This window comes from Lepeophtheirus salmonis, chromosome 6 (assembly GCF_016086655.4).
Source record: "Lepeophtheirus salmonis chromosome 6, UVic_Lsal_1.4, whole genome shotgun sequence".
Taxonomy (NCBI): Eukaryota; Metazoa; Arthropoda; class Copepoda; order Siphonostomatoida; family Caligidae; genus Lepeophtheirus; species Lepeophtheirus salmonis.
In genome coordinates, this window is record NC_052136.2 from 70,862 (window position 1) to 76,519 (window position 5,658).

The window sequence follows — 5,658 nt, forward strand, 5'->3', positions numbered from 1 at the left end:
TTGGTGTTTGGGCGTGCGCCCTTGACATACACCCAAAAGGTGTAGTCGAGGGGGTTGGCATCAGGGCTTTAGGTTGGGCAAAAGAATTTTGTAACGGAGGATATGGGTTTCTTTCATGGGTTGTATCAAAAGTGGCCTCTCCACCCTCACAACGCTCTTTCCATCCACTTTTTGATAGTTCTCGGGACAGACTGGTGTGAAATCCGAGATCTCTTGCATGGACCCTTACGGACTTGAAGGATTGGCCTTCGTCCTCTTGAATGTTTTGGACTTACTGACGGCGTAGACGGTGCTCCAGGAGACGATTAACTGCTAAGAGTGCGGTAATGGAAATTTGTTCATCACAATAAGTGGCATATACTCGACTTGTACATGAGCTAGAGAGCTCAGGTTTGTTTTGTTTTGTAACTAATTGTTTATGCTTTAATATATCGAAATACTAATTAATTTCCATCACTCAACCTTTATTAATTATTGAATTAGAAAGTTATTAGATTTCAATGGACCAGCCGGTATGTGCAATGATCATAATACATAACTCATAAATCTTATTTGGCTTAATAATCCATCGGCATTCTTATGAAAAATTCCAAGGACCGATAGTCCTAAGGACCCATTCCAAGAATAGTAGGATCGGTCCTAAGACTGAACTAGACCGAAAAAATAAGGACCACCACAATCCTATTGCTTCCTTTTTATGCTTTTATATAATCAATTCAAATTTTATAGTTGTATCTCGATCTGATTAATTATTTAACCAGGAAAAGAAGGAAAATGGAAAAAATGATGAAATAATAATAAAAAAGAAATTACGTCGTTACTGTCATTCATCACGCAACCTTTACTTTTAAAAAAATCCTCTGGTAGTATCCCAAATAATTAAATTATACTAAATTTATTTATCTCTCATGTAATCCTAGCCTGACATTTCTCAATTTATTTATTCACAATTATTAGAATGAATTACATATGATTAATAATAATAAAATCCTTGTTCTAGGCTGGTACACCCCCGGGCAGTTTCGCCCTGGGAAGTTATGTTCCTAGTTTTACACTTTTTTTATTAGAGGATACAGTAGGTTTGCTCGGTGTTGCCCACGCCATGAAGGAATTCAAATTAATGCTGATCTCTTATTCTTTTCTTAAAGACCAATTTTTTTTTACCAGAACCATCTCTGGAGCCTTAACAACCTACATGAATAATTGCATTTGAGCTCTCTAGCTTATCTACAAGTAGAGAAAATGCAACTTGAATGTAACCGACACATTTCCATTTGCGCACTCCAAGCAATTGGGCGTTTCTAGGACCACCGTCTACGCCATCAGCAAGTACGAAACATGGGAGAGGAAGAAGAACTCTGTCAAGGAGGCCAAATTGGATCCGGTGCAATTAAAGAAAACAGTCCAGGATATTCCACTCAAGTGCTTAAGGCCCATTCAAGAGATCTAGCCTTGTGAGCGTGGAGAGCCCACTTTTGACACCGGCAATGAAAGAACTCCATCTCCTCCGTTACAAGATTCTATTGAATGAGTCTTCGTAGTTCTTTTGAACTCTTTTTCGACACTTTTGGCCCCCTACTGTCAGCTCCCTCAACTACGCCTTTTGAGTGCATGTCGAGGGGAAAACCTGCAGTCCCATCATCCAAACATCGAGGCCTTCAAAGCCAATGTCAGACAGCACTGGCATGCAATGACAGAGAACTAGAACTGCAGTGGGTACCAGGCCTGCATCCACTGCCTGGAAGCCATCATTGCCACTACGGGGGCTAGATTAATGATTGAGGGAGGTTAGATACACATCTATTTATAGTTTTAATTTTGTCGAAATTCTATTGTTAATCAATTAATTATATCTTGTTGCAGTTTAGAATTCAAAGGTTTCAGATTTTAATGGAACACTCGGTCGATTACTAAGAATATCCTTTTGCAATTCTATAGAGATTTTATTATAAATAAGTAAAAATATGGTAAGGTTTAAAATAGTCTCAAGACCGTCACTTGTTGTATAAATAATTTCGGAATCGACATTGGGGTTTTTTGAAATTCTTACCATGACTAACTTAACTAATCATTAATCACCATCGCGCTTAATGTACTTCATGATACATATATTACATATTATGTAAGTCTAGATAAGAATGTATCAACATGCGATTTCTCCTCAAGAAAAATTTTCTATTATAACTGTACATATTCTTATTAGAAATATTTTTTATGTAATTGTAAGTTATATACTCCAATTTCTTGAAAAAGTGAATATATGTTCGTAGTATGGATATCCTGCTTTTGATATAATTGCTTAAATAAGATAAATATTTATATACCATTTCATTTCAAGGAGAACACAAATCAATAGATAGTTTGTCATCTGTTGAAACAACTCCTTTTTCAACCATTATGGTAAGAAAACCTTCGACAAACAAGCTACATGGTGTATCATTGCGTTTATTCCAATAACTAAGTATTTTCAAAATGATTAAAACAATGTGAAATTAAAACTACTATTGAGATTTGTGGAATGGAAACAGGGCGTCAATTAGGGAACATTACTTTTTACTGTAATTTTTTTTCGTCAAAATGAAAAATTTTAACACAAAAATAGGGGATTTTTTTTAGAGATTTATTCTCTAAAAAAATCTTAAATTTTATATTATGCAGCAGAGCAAAAAATAGAAATTTTTTTCCCAAAATAAATTAATTTTTTGGGAACAACTGCGAATATTTGACATTATTTTTAAAAAAAGTTATATAAATATATATATGTTGTGTACAAGTTGAGAGTTTGTGCAAGGTTTAACTTGTACAAGCAAATGGTACAAGTTACAACCGAAAAATAAGATGACTAATTTTGAAAGAAGGATTTAGATTCTTTGGCAGGGCCGTACGTCAGTATTGCGCTTTGTCCGCTTCAGCGAACCAAAAAAAACAAACCTTACTCAACCGTCCACCAATCATATAGGTATGTAAATATAGATGAATTAAGTCATAATTAATTATTAAAATCTATTATATATATGTAACTTATGACCAACTCATAATAGTACTGAGTCATTATAATAAAATTACATATTTGTAGCACGTCCACCCAAAAGGAAGCTAGATAATTTTTCTCAAAATTGAACATGGAATACATTTTCCAACAAATTATAGTTCATTTAAAGGAAAAAATGATTCTGATTAATCCTTTGGAGGCACCACAAATTGTACTTAAAGTAGCCAAAATTCACCGGCACATTTATAGAATTAGTAAATTAATAAATTATATCTCTAAGACAATATTGGGGCCAAATTAAGTCAGATAGATAAAACGGAGGTTTTAAACTACAGTTAACACTCTCGGGTATCTCAATTCATCGCAGAAATTTGAATTCAAATCCTGTAATTTACTGTAATATCTCTTTCAAATATTGCCTGTCATTTTATAAATATAAATGATTGAACCTTTGAATATAAAACGCGTTTTCCGCTTCTCGTGATACATTTCTGATAATTAATAAATTACTGCATTTATTTCAAGAGTACTTTACAGCCAAAAATAAAAAACAAAGACGCACACAACATTTTTCGTATGGATTTAAAGTACTTCACATTGAGTGGATATTTGAGTTAGATATTACGTTTAACGTTACTGGTTGCAAATGTGAAGTACTTTACAGCCAAAAAAAAAAAAAAAAACGCACACAACATTTTTCGTATGGAGTACTCTTGAAATATTTAAGAGCGTGACAATTTGTTTCATTGAATACAAGATAAATTAAATTATTACTGCTTAATAGGCACATAAATAATAGTTATGTACTTTTTAGAGTGGATTGTTGCAGTAATTTATTAATTATCAGAAATGTATCACGGGAAGCGGAAAACGCATTTTAACAGAGAGTTGGTGATTTGTTCTATCTGTCAGAAGGAAATACAGAAGGACAACTTTAATGATCACAAAGTTAAACTCCATAGGAATGACCCCAGCTGCAAGTATCAAGTGAAAATTGAACATAAGAAGCAGAAAACATTGAACTTTGCTGTTAAGAAAACTTACTCTGCTACATCCTCATCCTCAGTCACTGCCTCCTCCTGTCCCGATGACCCTGCTCCAGTTGAGGCCTTATTGCCTGAACCAAGATCTGAAAAGTCCGTTTCTGCTGAAGAGAAAGTTACTGCAGACACAGAAAATAATGGCGACTCATCAAATTACCCCAGCGGACGGATTTCTCATGGAATAAGACTTCCTAATCTCGATATCGGACCAATCTTCTCTCCCGAGCAGCTCTCTGTAGTCAAAAACAACAATATTCCCTCTGCAGAGGACTCTGAGACTAGCGACAATGACCAGGGAGGTGAGAAGAGCAAGACTGAGGAGATGGAGTTTGTGGATGGAGGCCCAGAGTACCCTGTCCTCTTCACGAGCCAGCTGGGTGACCCGATACTTACCGGGCGGGAGCCAAAGCGGAAGGACATCCAGACCAGAACCAGAGTGGAGACTGAGCGGGAAACTGTGCCTAAAGTCGAGAGAGATCATCCTCTACAGCCCAAGTTACAAACATACAGTCCTCAGATAGATGACAAATACTCCAGAGACTTTCAATATGATTGGTTCCGTAAGTTCCCGTGGCTAGAATATGACGAGGTTGAAAAGTCAGCCAAGTGTTTTGCCTGTTCCAAATTTTCCATTTCCAACCTTGGGAAATTTGAGTTCAAAACATGGAAAAACAGTTCCTCGTTGAAAGTTCATTCTAACAACAAAAAACACGAACTGTCGATGGAAAAGTGGATCAATTTCCTCACATCAAAGAGAAAGAATACCTCGGTTCTCGGCCATGTTCAGTCTCAACATGCTGAGGAAGTCGTGAAGTGGCGAGCTTATTTGAGGTATCTTTTCCAAACTGTTGGGTTCCTCGCAAAGCAAGGATTGGCTTTTAGGGGCGATTCCGAAACAAGAGAAAAGTTGAAGGAATCTAATGAAAACAATCGAGGAAACTTCTTGGAGCTTTTGTCCCTGCGTTCACACGACAATCATATTCTCAAAGATAAACTGGAGGCCAAAGTCAAAAAATTTGGTTCAGCTGGGGCAGGTTTTGCCAAATGGACTTCACCTGACATCCAAAATGAGCTGATAGAGATTATAGCATCCAAAGTGACGGAAAATATAATTGAAGATGTCAAGACTTGTGCCGGCGATGATGACTACTGGTTCTCTGTGATTGTTGATGAGACATCAGATATGTCAAACACGGAGCAGTTCAGTCTGTCACTGGGATATCTGACGAGTGAAGGCATCAAGAAAGAGAGCTTCCTCAAGTTTGTAAAAGTTACCCAGACTGACGGCAAATATTTGTTTGAGAAGCTTCACGAGGCTGTCAAGGATCTCGGCCTTAACCCCGCCCACACTGTCTCCCTGGCCGCGGACGGTGCCTCCAACATATCCGGCATCAAGAAGGGTCTTGCCGCCAGGTGGAAGGAAGCAGCCCCACTGTGTGTCTACATCCACTGCTACGCCCATGTCCTCAATCTTGTAGTCAAGGATCTTCTCTCAGATATAACCCTGTTGAGAAATACAATGGGGACAGTACAAATTTTATACAACTTCATTGAAGGGTCACCAAAGAGGTCAGCAATCTACAAGTCGGTGAAGATAACAAGTAAAGATGAGGAGCATGCCAA